This window comes from Cucurbita maxima, unplaced genomic scaffold, assembly GCF_002738345.1.
Source record: "Cucurbita maxima cultivar Rimu unplaced genomic scaffold, Cmax_1.0 Cma_Scf00059, whole genome shotgun sequence".
Taxonomy (NCBI): Eukaryota; Viridiplantae; Streptophyta; class Magnoliopsida; order Cucurbitales; family Cucurbitaceae; genus Cucurbita; species Cucurbita maxima.
In genome coordinates, this window is record NW_019272075.1 from 281695 (window position 1) to 306933 (window position 25239).

Sequence of the window (25239 nt, forward strand, 5' to 3'; positions counted from 1 at the left end):
CATATCAGCTTACATATCCGTATCATGCAAACATATGGAACATTGGGCTTAGTTAGTTAGTACAAAAATAAAATTCTAAATTTTAGAAGTATCAAAATGAATGGCACTAATGTGGTCTATTTATATGCGAAATATAAATTATATCGATCATCCAACTTATTTTTAGATAATAACCAGAAGTTGGTCGAGAGCGGGAGTGGATCTAGAGCAGGTGCAAAAGAGAACCAAACCTTGTGTTGAGAGCCCCCATCGATTGTGTGTTAGTTTAGTCTTGATATTATTTTTGTAATCGGTTTCCTTTTTATATTTGAACTTAAAACACTATTTTGAATGTTATAAATATATATTGTATGTATGTTTTATATCTCCCAGGTCTTTTTAAAAAAGCAAAAAAAATCTACCTAGTTGAATCAATCAAAGTCATGATTTATGCTTCAAATAGTTATGAAGTTGGGTTTTGACCGACAAAAGAACTTAGTCTATGATTGGATCATAAGAAAATTTATCATTAGAGGATAAATGATACTTAAGGTATATGATGTAATTATAAGGTAGAACAATTTTTGGCCCAGCTATGATTACGAAAACCTCATAAAGGATCGACTTTCTTGTAGTTATTATATCCATGCACACAACTTATACAACAATCAAATGCAACTTTAGGTTTATAGTAAATTGACATATAATTAATGAATTAAAGTTAATGCAACTCTAGGTTTATAGTAAATTGATATATAATTAATGAATTAAATGATAAGTTGATAATTAAAGAGTTTAATTAATTAACTTATTAGAGTTATAAGTTAGATAATTAAAGAGTTTAATTAATCTTATAATAAGTTGATAATTAAAGAGTTTAATTAATTAACTTTATATTAGAGTTATTATAATTAATATGTATATAATGTCTCTGTGTGAAGTTCACACTTAATACAATAAAAAATTTCACACTTAATACAATAAAAAAGAAACCTTAATTTTGGATGGAATGTTAATATTTTGTTTATAAAATACATTTGAACTTTTAAAATGAAAAATATCTTTTAATTTAAAAAGTATTTTAAAAATAATGTTTTGTTTCAAAATTTTCATTAATATCTACTTCAAAAGAATTCAAAATTTTTTAAAAACTTTTTAAAAACATTAAAAATAACTTTATTGTAAATACTTAATACCACGTTTCAAAAGAATTTTTTTTTTTTTTTTTTTTTTTATAAACTTTCAAGGAACATTAAAACATTTGTAGATGAGTATGAGGTATTGATAGACGGTTTTCATCTATATATTGACGGTAATAATTTTTAAAGGTAAAGGTAAAGGGGGTTAATACTACTATTAAAATTTCATGGGTATTTTTTGAATATAGTAGTAACAATAAAAATATTCTTGAACTTTTAAAAAAATGTTGAAGGGTATTAATAAAACTCTTTAAACTTCACCGTGGTGTTCGTAGCCACGTGCTCTAATCCTCTGAGCTACAGGCCTCACCCCGTCTCTACTGGATCTGTTCGTGGGGGTATCTAAAAAAAGGAACCTTTTCTCTCCCCAGCCATTTGTCATTTCGGGTTAAGAAGATGTGAAAGCGCCTCTCTCTCTACAAGAACAGTGGGTTCCAAGGTGTGAAGTGGGAGAGAAGTATAAAACTTTTTAAACTTCAAGTACTATTAAAAAATGTAAGGGTACTTTTCCATCTAAAACTAATAGTAATGTTATTTATTTTTATTTTTTTTTAAAGTTTGAGGTATTATTGAAATTTTTAAAAGTTTAAGAGTTTTTATTTATTAATATAGCCCATCTATTAATGAGAAAAGTATATTTAATTTGAATGGTCCAAATTAAATATTAATCATCAATCGTGAGTCAACTACTTGTGTAGTCCCTGATCATCTATCAGGATCTGTTTACGAAATTGCGACTTCCTCCTTGTCCCATTTCTACACTCCTAGAAGCACTCCCATGTGATGTCTGTCCATGTAGTCCCTAGTCTCTTTCAAGATTGGTTTCTGGAGTCGTGACGTTAGTCTTAACCCATTCCTATAATCAATAGACATGTTCACCTAAACATCTAAACATATTTACATGTGTAGTCCCTAGTCCCTCTTCAGAACTGGTTTACAAGGTCGCGACGTGAGCCTTAACTCGTTTCTACACACAATAGAGATACCCCCTCATACTATCTAATCATGTAGTCGCTAATCTATCTTTGTGACTGATTTACGAATTTTCAACTTTTACCTTTATCTGTTTCTACACTCAATAGATAAACTTACCACTCATGTAGTCAATAATCTCTCTTCTAGACCGGTTTACTGAATTGTGGCTTCCGCCCCTCATTCGTTTTGACAATTAATGGTCTTAGGAGTTTTGGGTGACGTTGTTCACCCTACTACCAAGCTTATTGGTTTTTTTTTTTTTTTTTTTTTTTTTTTTTTTTTTTTTTTTTTTTTNTCTAATCATGTAGTCGCTAATCTATCTTTGTGACTGATTTACGAATTTTCAACTTTTACCTTTATCTGTTTCTACACTCAATAGATAAACTTACCACTCATGTAGTCAATAATCTCTCTTCTAGACCGGTTTACTGAATTGTGGCTTCCGCCCCTCATTCGTTTTGACAATTAATGGTCTTAGGAGTTTTGGGTGACGTTGTTCACCCTACTACCAAGCTTATTGGTTTTTTTTTTTTTTTTTTCTTTTTTTCTTTTCTCTTTTCTCTGTGAAGTCTACTAGGTTCTTTAGGCATCTAGGTGATTTATATCTTGTCTCTCATTTCTAGGATGTTTGGGACTAACTTCTCAGGGCTAATCCACCATCTGGGTGCACTCGAGTCTATACATCTGATCTCCGCTCACGATCCTATGGTACTTGATCAACTAAAAATGTACTCACTTAAATCAACTATAAAACCGCTCTAGCTCTGGTACCCTAAACTTAATTTGATCCATGCATGTTTTGCTATAGAGATATTTTATTGATCACCTAAAGCATGAAAATCTTATTCTAAACATTCATCAACTAAGCACAAAATTACATAATTCATACATGCATTCACTTGAATCTAGCGTACAATTTAGCATGGAATTCAAACATGCTCAATGGGTGATAACGTCCCTCAAACACCAAGAGCACACGTCACAAGATTTTCCTTCCTCCTTTCTAGCATAGTGGAAAACATTAAATATGCTTATTTCATCAATTCTCCTTTTAGGGGTATTTTTGTAATTTTTCATATTATACATTGTCTTTCATTCATAACTTTCCATTGGAGTCTTAAACATGCAAATTCTATCCGCCTAAGGTAAGATATGCTTGACGCATGTATTCTGAGTATTAATTACCTAAAGTCTATGTAGCTACTTACATGGATGATGCATGTATTCTCGAGCTAGATTTTCAGCCACTAGATTTCTAAATTACACTAGTATGTTATAATTTATGTAAAATTAAGGAATATCAAAATTGGGATGAAAATTGACAAACGGAGGCTGAATGAAAAAAAAAGATGTACTCATAAAGACGGGTAAATTTTTCATGAAATAAAATAAAAATAATTTAAAAACATAATATACATTATATTATACCAAAATAAATTTACTACAATAGTAGTTAAATTGCGCTTATATTCATCCTGGTAGGAATTGGGTTCAAGCTTTCCCTAGCCCTTTCTCATCAATGAATGCCTGATGTATACGAAGGAGTGTGGTTCGTTCGATAAATTCCTACCTCTCTATCAATATTTGAGATGTTTGGATTTTTCAAAACTTCATGGACATACAGAAGAGAAATACTATCCCCACTCAGACCAAGTCATAACTTTTACTTGTTCAAATAACAATTAAGATGAAGCACGATCAGGAACAACAAATCTCTTTATGATAAACAAAATCATTTTGCAAGTTCGTTATTATGGGTAGTTCCTACAAATGATCGAACTAATGACGTATACAATACTTGAATTCGCGATGTAGATGCTACATAGTTGGTTCTAATACTTCAGAGACTACGAGTGTAATAGGAGCATCCGTTGAAAAAAGGATCACCCTAAGATGATTATCACATGGCTATTGAGAACTAATCATTGTAGGGATGGAGTAATATTTTAAGTAATAAACGACTCCTCTGAAAACTTTTTCCTATTTCTTTTTATGTAGTTAAGACACATAATATTAAAAATAAAAAATAAGGAACATACACAAAATATTTAAAACAAAAGGGGGTAGAGGACGATGTGTGAGGCTTGTCTATAGCACATGCTCCAGAGTTCGCTCCCGACCTCGATAGGCCCTTGTTTACCTGAAAAACATGGAATGAGTATAAAGACTCAGTAAGTAGCCTACTTGTAGGCACTTAATCGTGTTCTTGATATGCTAGAGTATCACACTCTTTATTTTATTGTTCTTGTTGTAAGTACTTAGGCCCTTTAGTTATGTTCTTGACTTGTGGGGTTTATATCATAATCTATCCTGAGGACCTTCGTTCTTGAATTATGAAATCTTGGTTTTGTTCTAAGGGCCTTAGTACCATGGTCGTTTGTTCTTGTCCTTAGGAATTGGATCTTGATCCATATTCTAGTTCTTGATCGTTGTCTTATTTTTTGTTGTTCTGTTCTTGGTTCGTTCTCTAAGACAATCCCTTTAGGATTTATGGTACTAGTCATGAAGCTGAAAACCTGTGTCTAAGGCTTCCTACTTTCCAAGCGATAGAGTCTTAACCTACGTCCAAGGTTTCATGTGTTCCATGCGATGTAGTCTGAACCTGCACATAGGGTTTGCCCTGCGATACAATTTGAAAACCTAGGCCCAAGGTTTCACGCGTTCCAAGCGGCATAGTTTGAAAACCTATATCTAAGGCTTCTTACATTCCAAGCGATGAAGTCTAATCCTGCATCTAGAGTCTAAAAAGTCATATGCACCCATCATATTAATCGGCCTGAGTTATTTTAAAAAGTTATAGATTTATAATGAATTCTTTAGAAGGTTCTAGAATTGTCTTGAGTCTTGAGGTGTTTCCTTTACGTATTTTTTAGGTCCAAACTTGGTTTAGGTACCAAAATTGCTCTAATTCACTTGAAATCTTGAAACCTTCATGTCCTAGGAATAGACCTTATAAGAAGTAGCAAATCATTTGAAGGATTGTCTAAACCGTAAATATCATAAATAGTCTTAGGGGCATTTTGGTCATTTTACACCTAATTTTTTATTTTGATACTTCACATTTTCTGATGACTTCAAAACTTCAAAAAATCATCAAACATCGTAAAATAAGAACTACTACAGAGGTTCGTAGCACTTGGATGTCATCTAGGTCATGAACCGAAGGTAAATTATCTTAGGGGCATTATGGTAATTATACACTATTTCTTTGTTTATCTACTAATCCTTATCAAATGACCATAAAATTTCACATATAGTCTTAATATGCCATAATATACTCAACATTAAAATATTATAGACAACAGAGTTCATTTAGTGGATCATTTTAATGTTACTTAAATCTCGAAAAATTTGATCGGTTTAAGGCCTTAACTCATGGTTCTTTGAGTTTTTCTTTCATATATCATTAACTAATACTTGGTTTAAGGTTCATTAAATCCAAGTGATTCCTACTAGTATTTCTTAAGAAAATTTCAAGGTGGCTACTTACCTCAACTATTTTTTAATTAATAGTGCTTGTAGTTTAGTGGTGAGAATTCCACATTATTGTCGTGGAAACTTGGGCTTGAATCCTAGCAGCCACACTTTTTCTATCCTAACAACTTGGATCTTGATCTTATTTTTTGTTATTTTATTTTCTAGGTTTATGTTGGTTCATTCTACTTGATCTTATTTTTTGTTATTTTATTTTCTAGGTTTATGTTGGTTCATTCTACTCGACAATCCCTTTAGGATTTATGGTACTAGCCATGAAGCCGAAAACCTGTGTCTTCATACTTTCCAAGCGATAGACTCTTAACCTACGTCCAAGGTTTACCCTATGATATATCCGAAATACATATGCCCAAGACTTCATACGTTCGAAGCGGAAAAGTCTGAATTCCAAAGCTTATAAGGCTTTATATGTTTCAAGCAGCGTAGTCTGAGTCATGAACATATTGTACAGTGGGAGGTCTCTGGAGGTTCTTGATTCGTGGTTAAGGTAATTTACTCTCTTCTTGTTCTATCATGGCCCTAGATTTACTCCCAATTAAAGTCCATAAAGGTCATGTGATCGATGCATAACAACAAGCATGAGTTGTTCTAAAAAGTCATAGAGTCATAATGAATTCTTTAGAGGGTTCTAGAAAAGTTTTGAGTCTTTAGGCGTTTCCTTTAGGTGTTTTTTAGTTCCTAACTTGGTTTAGGTTCCAAACTTGCTTTAATCAACTTGAAATCTTGAACATACCGTCATGTCGAAGTAGCAAATCATTTGGAGCATGTCTAAACCGTAAAATATCATAAATAGTCATAGGGTCATTTTGGTCATTTTACCCCTAATTTTTTGTTTTGATACTTAACGTGTTCCAATGACTTTCAAACTTTAAAAAATCATCAAACATCATAAAATGAGAACTACTACAGAGGTTCATAGTATTTTTATGTCATCTAGGTCATGGACCGAAGGTAAATTATCTTAAAGGCATTATGATAATTTACATCATTTCTTTGTTTACCTACCAAACCTTATCCAATGACCATAAAATTTAATATATAGTTTTACAATTCTAAAATATACTTAACATTCAAATGTCGACTTGGATCTTGATCCATATTCTTGTTCTTGATCGTTGTCTTATTTTTTGTTATTTTTTAGGTTCATGTTCTGTTCTTGGTTCGTTCTCCAAGACAATCCCTTTAACACTTTTCGTGAAGATGTCAACAACCTGGTTCGGAGGAGGCGTAGAGAACACTTTTTTGTCCATCGAAAACTATAGAGGGATCGCCGCTCAGCGGCGATGCTGCCTTGGCTTCGGCAAGAATGTCTAACCCATGAAGAGGGATCGTCGCTCAGTAACAATGTTGCCTTGGCTCTGGTGAGAATATGTCTAACCCAAGAAGTAGAAGGAGAAATCTAGAGCAAGGGACAAAGACAATGTTGAAGCCGGAAGAGTCACCACAGTGGGCGAATGAGCTAATTTTGGCGAGAAGGGAGGCGACGACTTGGTTGGCGAAGAGGCCAGTGCGGCGCCCAAATTGTAAAGGTAAATCTCTGCACAAGAATGATAGGTTTAGGTTAGGGTTTCTGGAAGAATGAAGGGAAGATTGGGAAGAAAATGAAAGAGACTATGTTGGTGGAGGGAAAATCGATTGTGTTGGAAAAGGTGAGGTTGTATGTACAGAGTATGGCGAACGGTGATTTGGAGGTCAAAAGGGTGGAGTCGAAGAGTAATCAATCGGCTTCGCATGTCATAGCCATGGAGACTGCCCCTGCGGTGTCAAAGCCACCAGGGGTGGTGGAGAAGAAGATGAGTAGAGGATTCAAAAGCCATTGAAAATAAGGGATCAGGATTGCTAAACTGAAAGGGTTCTAATACTGAGAATGTTTGCTTAATCCACACACCTAAATGGTGGAAAAATTATCTTATTTATAATTAAATAAATTACAAGAATATGGAAAGAGTAATAAATGAAAAAAAAAAAAAATGGAAAGAAACGTATGCTAGGAAGACAAATATCTAGATATTTACTTATAATAAAATATCAAATATGATATATATGGTAAACTATAATTTAGTACTAAATATCCTTAACAGAATTTATGGCACTAGTCATGAAGCTGCAAACCTGTGTCCAAGGCTTCCTACTTTCCAAGCGATAGAATTTTAACCTACGTTCAAGCTTTCATGTGTTCCAAACGATGTAGTTTGAACCCGCATCTAAGGCTTGCCCTATGATACGATTTGAAAACCTATGCCCAACGCTTCATGCATTCTAAGCGGCATAGTTTGAAAACCTATATCCACGGCTTCTTACATTCCAAGCCATGTAGTCTAATCCTGCATCCAGGGTCTAAAAATTCATATGCACCCATCATATTAACGAGTATGAGTTATTCTAAAAAGTCGTAGATTTATAAAGAATTCTTTAAAAGGTTCTAGAATAGTCTTGAGTCTTTTGGTGTTGACTTTAGGTGTTTTTTAGGTCCTAACTTGGTTTAGGTTCCAAACTTGCTCTAATCAACTTGAAATCTTGAACATACCTTCATGTCCATAAGAATAGACCTTATAAGAAGTAGCAAATCATTTGGAGCATTGTCTAAACCGTAAAATATCATAAATAGTCTTATAGGCATTTTGGTCATTTTACCCCTAATTTTTTGTTTTGATACTTAATGTTTTCTGATGACTTTAAAACTTCAAAAAATCATCAAACATCATAAAATAAGAACTACTACAGATGTTCATAGCATTTGGATGTCATCTAGGTCATGAACCAAAGGTAAATTATCTTAGAGGCATTATGGTAATTTTACATCGTTTCTTTGTTTACCTACTACACCTTATCCAATGACCATAAAATTTCATATATAGTCTTAACATGCCATAATATACTCAGAATTAAAATGTCATATAGATAGCGAAGTTCATGTAGTGGATCATTTTAATGTTACTTAAATCTCAAGAAATTTGATCGGTTCAAGGCCTTAACTCACGGTTCTTTGAGTTTTTCTTTCATATAACATTAACTAATACTTGGTTTAAGGTTCATTAAAAAATCCAAGCGATTCATACTAGTATTTTTTAAGAAAATTCCTAGGTGGCTACTACCTCGACCATTTTATAAACAATAGTGACTGTAGTTTAGTGGTGAGAATTCCACGTTGTGACCGTGGAGACCTAGGCTTGAATCCTAACTAGCAGCCACATTTTTCTATCTCGATTTATGGACTAGTCATGAAGCTGAAAACCTATGCCAAGGCACGTTCCAAGCAGGAACATGTTGTACCCATAATATGGTGCAAGCCAACTCATTTGGTGAGGGAAGTATTAGGCCAAACATTCTTGAAAAAGTAGTAGTTGCTATTCATGTTGTACCCATAATATGGTGCAAGCCATCTCATTTGGTGAGGAAAATATTAGGCCAAACATTCTTGAAAAACATTTAGTTGCTATTTTTATGTTTTAGTTCATGAATATACCACTGATGTGATCTTATGCCGATGTCTCATCATAGATATGATCTTATGACAGATTCTTTGTTTTGGTATCAGAGCCTTGTCTCTTTCCGTCGCAGCTAAATATGACTAGACAGTTTTGTTCAACCAGCAATACCAAAATTTTTTGGTCACTACAATCATTGGAGCATGTTAATGGAGAACTTTCTTCGCTCTAGAGAATATTGGAAAGTAGTTGAGTCTAGGATTTCTACTGTAGCAGATGACGCTGATTACTCATATGAACAAAAGAAGAAGGTGGCAGATTAGAAACGGAAAGACTTAAGAACTAAGAACTCCCTTTTCCATGCCAATGATCGCTCAATTCTGGAGACTATTTTGGATAAATAATTTTGAAAGGAATTTGGGATTCAATGAAAAAAAAAAAAAATCCAAGGAAATACAAGGGTGAAACGAGCATAACTACAAGCTTTGCGCAAGGAATTTGAGACCCTCAATATGAAGGACGGTGAGACTGTTTCTGATTTCTTTTATTGTACTCTCACCATTGCTAATAAAATGCTTTTCCATGATGAAAAGATGAATGATGTTAGCATTATTTTGAAAATTCTGCACTCCATGGCTTCAAAGTTTGATTACGTGGCTAGCTCTATTGAAGAATCCAACGATTTGGACACCATGACCTTTGATGAATTGCAGAGTAGTCTATTGGTTCATGAACGACGTATGCAAAGACATACTGTAGAGGAGCAGACATTGAAGATCACTCTTGACAGCAGTATAGAGAGAACAAATCATGGATGTGACACAATTCGAGGTAAAGGACGAGGACATGGGAGACTAGGTTCTTACAAAACTCTTGTCGAGTGTTTTTATTGTCATGACCTTGATTATTTTCAGTATAAATGTCCAAAGAAGAATAAGGGAAAGGAACCACAAGCTCATTTTGCTGAAACTTCTGAACTGCTGCTTCTCATGGCATATGTTGAAAAGGTGGTTGAACAAAAGGAGGACTCAACCGGTTGTTCCTAAGAAATTGAAGCTCTAGAAGCTGTAACAACCAAAGAATTGCTTCTAGAAAAGACCAAACATGCGATTATGTGGCACATCATATCGACAACTTAGTGTAGCCTCTACACCACAGCAAAACGAAGTGGCAGAAAGAAAAAAGCGCTGAGGAGGTTTATGTAGCACAACCTCTTGGTTATGTGAAGTTAAAGGAGAGATTCGGATAAATAAGGTTATGGCAGAGATATCTGGCGATGGAGATGGGTTTTTGCCGGAGGTTAGTAATGGACGGGTGGTGGATCCCCAGGCTACGTCGACGCCAATTCTAGCACCGAATCCAATGTCGTTGATGATCTTGAGATCTTTTAGGGATGGGAAAGCTTGTTGTAGCGGCGAACGTCAGTCAGGCCGAATATGGACGCCGACGACTTTTTGAACTTGTTTCATGGCTTGGATCCAGTGAAAGTGGAGCTCAATCGCCTTGAGAATATAAGGATAGAGAGCTCGGGAAAGCACAGGCAAAGATCAAGGCTTTGAAGTTATTTGAGCGGCTTAGAGAGAAGGCAGTTGAATAGTTGACTGAAGAACTATCAAAGGCCGAGGAGAAATAAAGTTGACAAAATCTCTTCTTGAAAGCAAGAATCTTGTAATAATGAAAATCAATGGTGAGAAGAAGGCTTCAATGACAGCTCAATTTTCCGCTCATGCTACTCAAAAGGATGATGACATGCCTCCAATCGAAGACATTTTTGCACCTTTGGAGGCTAAGCTCAAGCTTGCATGACAAGAGATTACAAAGCTTCAAGATGACAACAAAGCACTGGATCGTCTAATCAAATCATAAGAAGCGGCTTTGGTTGATGTTGAGAGCTGTTCAAAGTGCCCTTGCCAAGGCCTCTATGGTGGATGAATTACCGAACAAAAATTAAGAGTTAATGAAACAAATAGAGATTTGTCAGGAAGAAAACAAAATCTTGGACAAGATGCACCGACATAAAGTTGCAGAGGTTGAAAAATTAACGCAAATTGTGAGGGAGCTGGAGGAGGTTGTCCTTGCTGAGTGGTGTGGCTGTTGGGATGTTGTGAGATATTATCAGCGAAAAATTCAGGTATGTTGTGAGGAAAGGAAAACTTTGGACAGAGAGTTAGCTCGTGCAAAGGTGTCAGCCAACAGAGTGGCTGTTGTAGAAGCAAATGAAAAGATCCAGAAGTTACTCATTAAGAAGCTTTTCCTTCAGCACCGAACAGGTCCCCATTTGAGAATTTCCAGTATTGAAGATGAACCAAGGAAAGGCATTGATTCCAACTATGGTTTCTCCTTGTCAGATTGTGAAGAAAGCATTGTATCGTCTCCTGCCATTGATCCAATTCCGCCACCACAGTTCGCTACAGCTCTGCCGCCACAAGCACAGTCGCAGGCAGCAGTAGAATTGGTTGCAGAGAAGCCATTGCCTGAAAAAGGCAAGCTCTTGGAAGCAGTGATGCAAGCAGGCTCTCTGCTCGCCTAATGTCTTCTTTAGTGGAGACTGTTGAGAAATAAAGGGAGAGAGAAGAAAAAAAAATTATGATTTTGTTTGTTATTTGGTCAAAAAGACCCTTCAAAGAGTGAGAGAAGTTATAGCTAAACTTAGTCATAGAAAAACTATAAAAGTGGTCTTATGTATAGTTGTAAAATGTGCCGAGAGAAAAATAAGAAGAGATAGAAAAAGAAGAAGGGAGGGAAAAAGAACAAGAGGGAGAAGAAAAGCATATAGTAAATTGTCTGAGTTATTGCAATAAACTTTTGAGAACTTCTTTGTCTCCTTGTCTCTCTCCCCTTTTGACACCTCCAAAGTTTCGTGAGAGTTATTTAAACGAGCTAGATTCAGAGTGAGCGTTTTGTTTCGAGGTTGGTATCGAAGCGGCTTTATTTTTCAACAAATTGGTATCAGAGCGATTTCAATTTCAACAAATTGGTATCAGAGCCATTTCAATTTCAACAAATTGGTATCAGAGCCATTTCAATTTCAACAAATTGGTATCAGAGCCATTTCAATTTCAACAAATTGGTATCAGAGCCATTTCAATTTCAACAAATTGGTATCAGAGCCATTTCAATTTCAACAAATTGGTATCAGAGCCATTTCAATTTCAACAAATTGGTATCAGAGCCATTTCAATTTCAACAAATTGGTATCATAGCCATTTCAATTTCAACAAATTGGTATCAGAGCCATTTCAATTTCAACAAATTGGTATCAGAGCCATTTCAATTTCAACAAATTGGTATCAGAGCCATTTCAATTTCAACAAATTGGTATCAGAGCCATTTCAATTTCAACAAATTGGTATCAGAGCCATTTCAATTTCAACAAATTGGTATGAGAGCGATTCAATTTCAACAAATTGGTATGAGAGCGATTCAATTTCAACAAATTGGTATGAGAGCGATTCAATTTCAACAAATTGGTATGAGAGCGATTCAATTTCAACAAATTGGTATGAGAGCGATTCAATTTCAACAAATTGGTATGAGAGCGATTCAATTTCAACAAATTGGTATGAGAGCGATTCAATTTCAACAAATTGGTATGAGAGCGATTCAATTTCAACAAATTGGTATGAGAGCGATTCAATTTCAACAAATTGGTATGAGAGCGATTCAATTTCAACAAATTGGTATGAGAGCGATTCAATTTCAACAAATTGGTATCAGAGCGATTCAATTTCAACAAATTGGTATCAGAGCCGATGGCGAACATGATGGGACAAATGTCGCTACCACGATTGACGAAAACGAACTACGAGAATTGGAGCATCCAAATGAAAGCTCTTCTCGGTTCGCAAGACGCATGGGAGGTGGTTGAAGACGGTTTCGAAGAACCGATTAATACCACGGGTTATACGGTGACGCAAAACAATGCGTTAAAGGAATTACGGTCAAAGGATAAGGCAACATTATACATGCTGTTCCGGGCTATTGACGAGTCGGGCTTTGAAAAGATTGCAAGGGCAACTACTTCAAAAGAAGCGTGGGTCACTCTCTAGAAAATGTGTTCAAAGGAACCAACCGAGTCAAGCAGGTGCGTCTCTAGACTCTACGTGGCGAGTTGAAGAGCATGAAGATGAAGGAGTCAAAATGTATCTTGACTACATTACACGTGTACTGACCGTGGCGAATCAGTTAAATTGGAACTGAGAAATGTTACTCGAGACGCGGGTTGTGGAGAAAATCTTGAGGTTGTTAACAAAAAACTTCGTCAATGTATCATGTGCCATCGATGATTCGAAGGACCTAGCGAAGTTCACAGTCGATGAGCTTGCCGGTTCTCTCGAGGTACACGAGCAACGCAAGAAAAAGAAGAAGGAACCACTCGATCAAGCGCTCAGACGAAGGCATCGATAAAGGAAAATTTTTGAGGTAGAGATAGTGGAAGTCGCGGGAATGGTCGAGGTGGTCAAGGTAATAATCACGAAGACAACTATAAGGACAAGAGACTATCGAGCCAAGAAAATTAGCGTGGAAAAGGACACAGTTGAGGAAGAGGTGGCCGATCAAACATTCAGTGCTATAAATGTAAAAAATATGGTCATTACATGAATGATTGTAACTTCAAAAAATGTTACAATTGCGGCAGAATTAGGCACGTTGCAAAAGCATGTCAAGCCGGGAAAAGGGTGAAAGGAACAACCAACCTAGCCATGGAAGACGTAACAAATGAAGGTTTTCTTTTGATGGCTCAATATGAAGAGAATGTTAACAACGACACTCTCTGGTACCTCGACTCAGGGGCAAGCAACCATATGTGCGATCACGAGCACCTATTCAAAGAAATGCAGAAGATTGAAGATGGCCATGTGTCATTTGGAGATGCGTCGAAGGTGGAAGTCAAAGGTCGAGGTATGATACACTTCTTACAAAAGGATGGTGTGTTGGGGTCAATCCAAGATGTCTATTACGTACCAGACCTCAAAACCAACCTATTGAGTATGGGGCAACTCACAGAGAGATTACTCGATGTTCCTAAAGGACCGCCTGCTACACCTAAAGGATAAGAAAGAGCGTTTGGTTGCTTGAGTCGAGATAGGAAGAAATCTAATGTACAAATTGAACTTAAGAAGCATATGAGAAAAGTGTTTGAGAGTTGATGTAGAAGACAAGGCATCACTCTGGCATTTATATTTTGGTCACCTACATCATGGCGGCCTAAAAGAGTTAGCGAAGAAGAACATGGAACATGAGCTACCAAACATGGACTTTGAAGAAAATTGTGTGAAGAATGCGTGCTCAGCAAGCATGCGAGAACCTCAATTCAAAAGAAGGCTGAATTTTGGGCTAAACAACCATTTTAAGTTGATCCATATAGATATATGTGAACCAATTAACCCCGAGTCTTTCAGCGGAAAGAGGTATTTTAATTCCTTTATAGATGATTACTCACGAAAAACTTGGGCTTATTTTTTGAAAAAAAATCTGAGGCGTTTGAGGTATTTAAAAAGTTCAAAGTAATGGTGGAGAAGGAAACTGTTGGTTTTCACAGAATTTCGGTGAGAGGAAATTGGGAAAATGCATAACAAAAAGGAGAGAGAAAAAATAACTCTGAATTTGACTGCGTTCAGGTTGTTTTATTTTCTGAACAAATCTCCTATTTAAAAGTAAAAAGGATTCTAAAATTGGCTGGAGAGTGGCCAACTAAATCTGTGCCACTCCCTTCTAAAACTCTGGTGATCCATTCGACGTGATTTGTCAAATGGTCAAACTCACGATTTTCTGAAATCGTGTGAATAAGAAAAACGGTAAAACTCAGGTTTTATCTAACAATCTCCTCCTAAAACCTGTAGTATATCTACCTTACTATTTGAACTCCGATCTTTGAGCGTAGTTCTTCAAATTTCACCCGCGCCAGGGACTTGGTGAAGATGTCTCCAAGTTGTTCCTCTGTTCGGATGTAATCAATTTTGATGAGCCCTCGATCTGCACATTCTCGAATGTAGTGGAATCTGATTTCTATGTGCTTGCTTCGTTCATGCAAAACTGGATTTTTGATCAGGGAGATCGTAGCTTTTTTGTCTACGTATAGCATTGGTGGATCACTTTCTCTCCCGATGAGTTCTTCCATTAGTCGCGCAAGCCAGATCCCTTGTGTTGCTGCCATCGAAGCGGCGATGTATTCTGCTTCACAGGAAGACAAAACAACTACCTTCTGTTTTGTTGATTGCCAGCAGATTGCGCCGCCTGAGAGAAAGTAGATCATTCCGCTAGTGCTCTTACGATCATCAACGTCACCGGCCATGTCACTATCACTGTAGCCAACTAGCTTGAGTTTCTCCTTTCCGCTCGCTGCGCAGTATCTTACACCCCAGCCTCTGGTTCCGCCTACATAGCGCAGGATGCGCTTGACAGCCGCTAAATGCTCCTCCCTAGGTGCTTCCATAAACCGGCTCACATATCCAACAGAATAAGCAAGATCAGGACGAGAGTTTACCAGATAGCGTAGACTCCCGACAATGCTGCGGTAATTGGTGGAGTCGACTGTCGTCGTAGTGCCAGCCTTCCTTAGTTGGAGTCGGGCCTCCATTGGCGTCCTTGTAGGATTACTGTCCACAAGTCCAGTTGTGTCCAGCAGCTTCTTTGCGTATGCACTTTGGCAGATGGAGATGCCGGTAGAATTCTGTTGCACTTCGATGCCGAGATAGTAGCTGAGCACGCCGAGATCGCTCATCTCGAAGTTTTTCGACATCTCCTTCTTGAACCTTCCGAGGACTTCCATGTCACCTCCAGTGATTATGAGGTCGTCGACGTACACTCCCACGATTAGTCGCTTCTTGTCATGGCCGTGCGTGTACATGCCATGCTCAGAGGCGCAACGTTTGAATTTCAGTGACAGTAAGGTACTGTCGAGCTTCGCGTTCCAGGCTCGTGGAGCTTGTCGAAGCCCGTAGAGTGCCTTGTGCAGGCGCAATACTTTGTTGGGGTTGTTGTTATCCAGGAAGCCAGGTGGCTGTCGGACATAAACAGTCTCCTTCAGCTCTCCGTTAAGGAAAGCAGACTTTACGTCCATATGGTGAACCTCCCAAGAGTAATGTGCTGCAATTGCAAGTAAGAAACGAACGGATTCTAACCTTGCCACTGGCGCAAATACCTCTTCGAAGTCCACTCCTTGCTTCTGGACGTAGCCCTTCGCTACCAGACGGGCCTTGTGTTTCACAACTTCTCCTTTTTCGTTGCGCTTCAGTTTGAAGACCCATTTGAGCCCTATGGCTTGGTGTCCCGGCGGCATATCCTCCAGACTCCACGTCTGATTTTCGGTGATGGATGTCATCTCCTCCTGCATTGCCTTCAGCCAGCACGGGTTCTTTTCTGCTTCGGCGAAGGTGTTCGGTTCATCTGCACTGATGGCATGTAGTTCGGCCACTTCTTCGAGCTCGCGCACTGCCAGTCCAGGTGGTTCACCTCCTCCTACTAGGTCGTCCATCCTCCGGTACCTGGCCTCCAGATCAGTATCGTGATCGGCATCCAGCGTCGAATCCACAGTCCGTGGTGTTGCGAATTCCACTGGTTCAGGGGTTGCACCTGCTGGCGGGGGTGACGGCTGCTGATGCTGGGCTCCTCCTTCTTCCGGCTCAGTGACGAGGTACTCTACCGTGAATTGATTTGGATTATGGTCTGCCTCGATCACGTCATTCCACTGCCAGAAGGTGCTTTCATCGAAGACGACGTCGCGAGACACGTGAGCTCGCCCCCCTACAGGATCATATAGTCTGTACGCCTTGCTCCCGGGTTCATAGCCGATAAAAACGATCTTCAGCCCCCTAGGATCGAGCTTGGCGAGGTGGGGACGTGTTACCTTCATGTAAGCGACGCAGCCGAACACGCGAAAATGATGTACCGCTGGTTTTTTGTTGTACCAGGCCTCATATGGTGTCTTCCCGTCAAGGCTTCGGGTTGGTGACCGATTGAGGAGATATACGGCCGTCATTACTGCCTCTCCCCAGAATCTCCCAGGCATCCCGGCCGTCACCAACAATGACCTTGCTGTCCCGACGATGGTCTGATTCCGGCGCTCCACCACTCCGTTCTGTTGGGGGGAGTAGGGCGCCGTTAGGTGCCGTTGTATGCCGATTTCGTCACAGTACTTACCAAAACTTGTCGAGGTGAATTCTCTGCCTCGGTCTGTGCGCAGCACTTGCATCTTCTTCTCACATTCGGCCTCCGCTCGCGCTTTAATGCACTTAACCGCCTCTGCCGCCTCACTTTTCGCTTGCAGCAGGGTCAGCCACATGAAGCGGCTTTTGTCATCGACTAATAGGAGAAAGAAACTCTTACTGCCTGGGGTCGCCGGCTTGATGGGCCCGCAGATATCGCCGTGTACAAGCTCCAACGGCTCATCGGCTCGATAGGATGTTCGAGACGGAAAGGGTGTGCGCCTCTGTTTGCTGATGAGGCACCCGTCGCNTTGCCGATGAGGCACCCGTCGCACAGCTTGTTCACACCTTTGATTGCTGGCAAACCGTGCACTAACTTCTCCTTCTGTAGTTTTTCTAGAGCAGGAAAGTTTAAATGCCCGTACCTTGCGTGCCACCTCCAAGATACCTCTTCGATCTTGGCCGAGAGATTGACAAGTTGCTCTATCTCTAACTCCAGGATGTAAAGACGGTTTGTCGTGCGCCTTGCCTGTGTGAGCAGCCGACGTTGATTATCGCAAATTTTGAGTAGTCCGCGCTCGATGGAGATGAAACAGCCTGTCTCATCGAGTTGACCCAGGCTCACAAGGTTAGCCTTGAGCCTCGGGATGAAGTAGACGTCGGTCAGCTTGCGATGCTCGCCTCCCTTGCTGGCGAACAGGATGGTGCCGCGTCCTTCGATCTCTACGACGGATCCGTCGCCGAATTTCACCGTCCCGCGGATCCCCGAGTCGAGTTCGGAGAATGCAGATCTAGCCCCGGTCATATGGTTTGTTGCCCCTGTGTCTAGGATCCATCGCCGGTCCTTGTGTTGCTCGTCCCGCTCGCTGATCTGAGCGAACACTCGCTCCTCCTCCAGTTGAATTGGCTCCCTAGCTGGTGCCACCTTTGCTACGCCCAGCTGGAGCTCTTTCTCGAGTTCAACATCGTTGTTGATTACCTCCTTTTCCGTGGATTTGGAATCGACAATGGGGACACATGCACTTACCATGAAGAGAGTTGGCTCGTCCTCCTCGGATTGAGCCACATGGGCCTTTTCGGTCTTCTCCTTGTTCCTAAGCTTGCTCCAGCAATTCCTGCTTAGGTGTCCTCTCTTCCCACAGTTCGAGCAGATTGGCCTGCCATTGGTCGACTCCTTCTTTTGATTCCCATCTTTCCCGCGCATGCGCCCGTGGGAGATCCATGGCTTCTTACCGTCTTTGCGGCTGGAGGAGGACCCGTTGCTCTGGCCGGTGTTGTCACGGAGCTTTAGACGTGCAAGCCATTCCTCCTCTGTGAGGAGTAGACGACCCCCCTTGTCGACACCAGAACTGTCACCTACGAACAGCCTTATTCATTGACACTGATACAGTGAACTACTTGAAGCGGTACGATAATAAGGCTTCCGTCACCTCTGATTGCTAGGGCTAGTTCTGTGATGTTGTTTTCTCTGCGGTACGATAATAAGGCTTCCGTCACCTCTGATTGCTAGGGCTAGTTCTGTGATGTTGTTTTCTCTGTATCGTATCTTGCCGGCTTCCGTCACCTCTGATTGCTAGGGCTAGTTCTGTGATGTTGTTTTCTCTGTATCGTATCTTGCCACCGTTCCCCGGGCCTACTGCCAGTAGACGCCTTCCCCTCCGTTTGGCTCGACGTTACGCAGTCTTCCGGTCACCTCTTCTACCGTTAGGTCGTTCACGTCAAGCAATGTCTCGATCGAAATCGCAACTTGCTCGAGGTGATCAGGACAACCTGCAGCATCTTCTTCACGATTTTTGTCTCGCTGATGCTGCCACCGAGTGTGGTGATGTTGTTGGCGAGCCCCGTGATCCGCATTGAAAAATCATCGACGGATTCACCGTCCTTAAAGTGGATCTCCGAGAGCTCCTTCTGCAACTGCTCGATGTTGGATTCCCGCACTCGCTGTACACCGACCCGACGGGATTTGATTCCCTCCCAGGCCAATTGCGCGGTGCGCTTGGTAGCATCTCTGGGGGCACATATCGTAATATGGCGGCAAACGCCAACCGATCCTCACGGTACTCAATCGTTTCTCCTTCCTCTGGCTCAACAGCATGCCATAACCCTTGCGCCTGTAGGTTGACGCGCATCAACAAGATCCATTCATTATAATTGGACTTTGTCAATATTGCCACCGTTCCCCGGGCCTACTGCCAGTAGACGCCTTCCCCTTCGTTTGGCTCGACGTTACGCAGTCTTCCGGTCACCTCTTCTACCGTTAGGTCGTTCACGTCAAGCAATGTCTCGATCGAAATCGCAACTTGCTCGAGGTGATCAGGACAACCTGCAGCATCTTCTTCACGATTTTTGTCTCGCTGATGCTGCCACCGAGTGTGGTGATGTTGTTGGCGAGCCCCGTGATCCGCATTGAAAAATCATCGACGGATTCACCGTCCTTAAAGTGGATCTTCGAGAGCTCCTTCTGCAACTGCTCGATGTTGGATTCCCGCACTCGCTGTACACCGACCCGACGGGATTTGATTCCCTCCCAGGCCAATTGCGCGGTGCGCTTGGTAGCATCTCTGGGGGCACAGATCGTAATATGGCGGCAAACGCCAACCGATCCTCACGGTACTCAATCGTTTCTCCTTCCTCTGGCTCAACAGCATGCCATAACCCTTGCGCCTGTAGGTTGACGCGCATCAACAAGATCCATTCATTATAATTGGACTTTGTCAATATTGCCACCGTTCCCCGGGCCTACTGCCAGTAGACGCCTTCCCCTCCGTTTGGCTCGACGTTACGCAGTCTTCCGGTCACCTCTTCTACCGTTAGGTCGTTCACGTCAAGCAATGTCTCGATCGAAATCGCAACTTGCTCGAGGTGATCAGGACAACCTGCAGCATCTTCTTCACGATTTTTGTCTCGCTGATGCTGCCACCGAGTGTGGTGATGTTGTTGGCGAGCCCCGTATTGTTTATGCGGCAGTGCAATGCAGCTGAAAAAGGTAAGCTCCTTTTTATTTATTAGTAAGGGTATAGGTTGGGGAAAACTCCAAAACTAGGGTTCCAAAAAGCTGACCTTAGAAAGGATATCTGTTTTCGAAAAGGGCACCCCTACGAGACCCCTAAACTACAAGCTAGCGCGCAACGGCTTTTCCACCGTTGTTGCTTGCAGCTTGCAGGCTCGAAAATCTCTCTTTGAGGATCTAAGATTCTCGAACTCCGGCCTCAAGCCCATCACTTAGAGAGCCCCTTTCCTTTAGACTCTATACTCTATCAGGCTATTCTATGTTAGATGAAATTCTTCCCGACAAGAAAGAGCCTTTACTTTAGAATGAGAATCGATCGGTGCAACTTACTCATTCCGCTTTTCCGATATTCCCTATTTTTGCTTGAATTTCACTCTGCTTCACTCAATCACTTGTCCCTTCTTTCACTCAGTAAATATGTGTTTACATCTTCCGGACTGCTATCCTTTTTCTTATACAGGAAGAGGTCGGTGTTTGTTTGTTTGGTTCTGTTATCATTTCCAGTTAGTTGGACGAGATTAATCCAATTTGAGAAAGGAACTCTTTCCATTTTGTTTTAGGGCGCAGATTCAGCCTTCCTTCTTTCTTCTCGGTCCGCTGTAGCAGAGTAAGCTTCAAAAGCCCTTTCGAGATTCTTAGTCAAGCCAGCCTCACCGCCCTGCACAATCTTTCTAAAGCGCTAACGCCTTGATCCGCATTGAAAAATCATCGACGGATTCACCGTCCTTAAAGTGGATCTCCGAGAGCTCCTTCTGCAGCAACTGCTCGATGTTGGATTCCCGCACTCGTTGTACACCGACCCGACGGGATTTGATTCCCTCCCAGGCCAATTGCGCGGTGCGCTTGGTTGCATCACTGGGGGCACAAATCGTAATATGGCGGCAAACGCCAACCGATCCTCACGGTACTCAATCGTTTCTCCTTCCTCTGGCTCAACAGCATGCCATAACCCTTGCGCCTGTAGGTTGACGCGCATCAACAAGATCCATTCATTATAATTGGACTTTGTCAATATTGGATACTGAACGACGGCAGTCGTTGTCTCCCTAATCACCCGCTCAACGATAACTTGACGCTCTCTTCGTGGCGGCGGTGATGGAGATGTCGGCACACGACGACGGCGTGGAGGAGTGAGTAAGCCTGCCCGAGATGGGCCCCACGATGTGTGTGTTTTTACACTTTGCATTTTCTTCTACTCGAACCTGAGACCTTTGTGATGTTAGGTCAAAGCTCTAACCACTTGAGCTATCCAACTTGTTTGTTGATAGGTTGGCTCCTCTGCAATGATATACACCGATCTACAAAAAGGAGAGAGAAAAAATAACTCTGAATTTGACTGCGTTCAGGTTGTTTTATTTTCTGAACAAATCTCTTCTTTAAAAGTAAAAAGGATTCTAAAATTGGCTGGAGAGTGGCCAACTAAATCTGTGCCACTCCCTTCTAAAACTCTGATGATCCATTCGACGTGATTTGTGAAATGGTCAAACTCACGATTTTCTGAAATCGTGTGAATAAGAAAAACGGTAAAACTCAGGTTTTATCTAACAGAAACTGGTAGACACATCAAAGCTGTATGATCCGATAGAGGTGGCGAGTATACATCAACGACTTTCATAAAATACTGCGAGGAGCAAGGCATAAAGCGATTTCTAACTGCATCGACACCCCTCAAAAAATGGTGTGGCTGAGAGAAAGAACCAGACCATTCTCGATATGGTTCATCGCTCAATGCTTAAGAGCAAAAGGATGCCGAAGGAATTTTGGGCAGAAGCAGTGCAATGCCCCATCTACGTACAAAATCGATGTCCACATGCAAAGTTAGCTGATCAAACACCGCAAGAGACTTGGAGCGGACAAAAGCCTTCAAATTTCTCATCTCAAGGTGTTCGGTAGTGTGGCTTATGCTTACATACCGGACCAACAAAGAACGAAGCTCGAAGACAAAAGCAAAAGGTATATTTTTATTGGATATGATGAGAAGACAAAAGAATACAAACTTCTTGACCAAATTAGCAAAATGGTGATAGTGAGTAGCAATGTGCGAAGAATTAAGTTATTACTCAACAAAGAATTTTTTTTTTTATTAAAGGATGAGATCAATTCAGAAGTACCTTTTTTTCTTTATTATTAGAATAGACAGAATTCTATTGGGTTAATTGGGGGCCACACGATAGATTTATTTGCCCTCAAGGAGCCGTATGAGGTGAAAATCTCATGTACGGTTCTGTAATAGCGATGAGAACAGTGATGTTATTACGAGTAAATGAAGCATGCAAATGGGACTGGAACAATTCGACAGAAGTCAATATCGAAGTCGGAGAATCATCAGTCGTTGCACCCACAAATGCACCAACAGACTCAGAAATTTTCGATGATGAAGATGAACCACGACAACCAAAAATACGAAGTTTGCGAGATTTGTATGACTCAACAGATGAGGTACACCTTGTATGTATTCTGGCAGATGTTGAAAATATCAGTTTTGAAGAGGCGGTGTGAGACACGAAGTGGAAAGCTGCCATGGATGAGGGGAATAAAGCGTTCCATCTCAACAACACATGAGAAGTAACGGAATTACTGGAAGGAAGTTAGCCCATAAGTGTGAAGTGAGTATTTAAGAAAAGGATGAATGCTCAAGGCGAGATTGAGCGGTACAAAGCGCGACTTATTGCAAAGGGATATAAGCAAAAGGCGGGAATCGACTATGACGAAGTGTTTGCTCCCATCGCTAGAATGGAGACAATCCGATTGATCATTTTCCAAGCAACCCAATTCAATTGGTCGATTTTTCAAATGGATGTCAAATCAGCATTCTTGAATGGTGTGCTTGAAGAAGAAGTATATCTCGAACAATCTCCCAGGTACGTGAAAACTGGAAAAGAAAAGAAGGTACTAAAACTAAAGAAGGCGCTTTACGGGTTGAAACAAACATTGCGAGCATGGAATACTCGTATCGACACATACTTCAAGAAGAATGGGTACAAGCAATGTCCCCACGAACATTCACTTTACACAAAGAATAGTGGAGGTAATGTGATACTTGTCGCACTTTATGTTGATGACCTTATCTTCTCAGGCAACAGTGATGAAATGATAGAAGAATTCAAAAGCACAATGACGCGAGAATTTGAGATAACAGACTTAGGCCTGTTGAAATTTTTTCTTGGTTTGGAGGTTAAACAAGGAGAAACAGGTATCTTTATATCACAAGAGAAATATGCGAAGGAAATTTTGAAGAAGTCCAAGATGGAAAATTGCAACCTGGTATCAACACCAATGGTACCTGGTGCAAAGCTCTCAAAATACGATGGAGGAGAACGAGTAGATACAAATAGGTACCGAAGCCTGGTGGGAAGTCTTCGCTATCTTACATGTACAAGACCAGATTTTTTTATTAAGTGTCGGCATAATAAGCTGGTTCATGGAGGAGCCAATTTACTCACATTGGAAGGCGTTGAAGCGAATCCTACGATACGTTCAAGGAACATTGTCACTTGGGTTTCAAGAACAGAAGATTACAAGTTAGTTGGTTACTCCGATAGTGATTGGTGCGGAGACATAGACCATCGAAAAAGTACATCGGGTTACATATTCTTCATGGACAACACAACATTTACTTGGCTTTCAAAGAAACAACCGATCGTGACACTCTCGACATGTGAAGCTGAGTATGTAGAAGCATCTTGGTGTGTGTGCCACGCAATATGGCTTAGAAATTTGTTGAGTGAGATGGAGCTAAAGCAACGAGGTGCAATCATAATACAAGTTGACAACAAATCAACAATTGAGTTGGCCAAGAACCCAGTGAACCATGAAAGAAGCAAACATATTAATGTTCGATTTAATTTTATCCGAGATCATGTGAAGGAAGGAAACATGGAATTGCTGCATGTGACAAGTCAGGATCAAGTTGCGAACATCTTTACAGAACTGCTACCAAAAGTACTTTTCGACAAATTTTCGACAAATTTTCGACAAATACAAGAAGATGATTGGCATGACAGATAGCAGGAGCATTTAAGTTTAGGAGGAATTTTGTTGAGAAGAAAAAAATAATTATGATTTTAGTTTGTTATTTGGTAAAAAGACCATTTCTAAATTTGAGAGGGAAAAGGGCCTACGGGAGAGAGAAGAGTGGGAGAATTTACAGCTAAACTTAGCTTTAGAAAAACTATAAAAGGGCTTATGTATCGTTGTAAAATGTGCAGAGAGAGAAAAGAAAAACCAATTTATTATCTGATTCATTGTGTAATAAAGTTTTGAGAACTTCTTTGTCTCCTTGTCTCTCTCCCCTTTTGACACCCCTTTAAAGTTTCATGAGAGTTATCTAAACGAGCTAGATTCAGAGTGAACGTTTTGTTTCGAGGTTGGTATTGGAGCGGCTTTATTTTTCAACAAATTGGTATAAGAGCGATTTCAATTTCAACAAATTGGTATTAGAGCGATCTCAATTTCAACAGAGACACCCACCACGCCACTTGAATCCTTCAAGATCCCACCAGTGACCGTTCCTTCAACGCTACCACGTGCATGGTACAACCGTTTTGAAAAGTGTCCTTATGAACATACTCTGTTTTTCAACAAGTCATTACAAGGTACTTTCTTACTTGTATGTCTTTATGTAGATGATCTCATATTTACTATAAACGATGAGGCTTTGTTGAGTTCTTTTAAGAGAATCCATGATGAAGGCCTTTGATATGACTGATCTTGGACGAATGCGATATTTCCACTATCCATGTTCCACAATTATGCTGACCAGAAATTCAGTCTTGCACGGTCGAAGCAAACACATTAATGATCGTTTCCACTTCCTCCATGATTTAAGTAACGATGGAACTGTGATGTTACAAAATTGTCCTACTAAGAATTGGCTGATATCATGACAAAACCTTTGAATCGAGTTGTGTTTGAGAAGCTACATATGTTGTTTGGTGTCTGTCAAGATTCTGAAGTTTGCATGTTGCTTGATGTCTGTCGAGATTTTGAAGTTTGATCTAAAGACT

The 25239-nt window shown here is 40.3% G+C and overlaps 1 pseudogene; it reads left to right on the plus strand.

Moving 5' to 3' along the window:
* Positions 1-10333: 10333 nt before the first annotated feature.
* On the plus strand, positions 10334-11606 carry LOC111471850 (annotated as a pseudogene).
* Positions 11607-25239: the final 13633 nt, after the last annotated feature.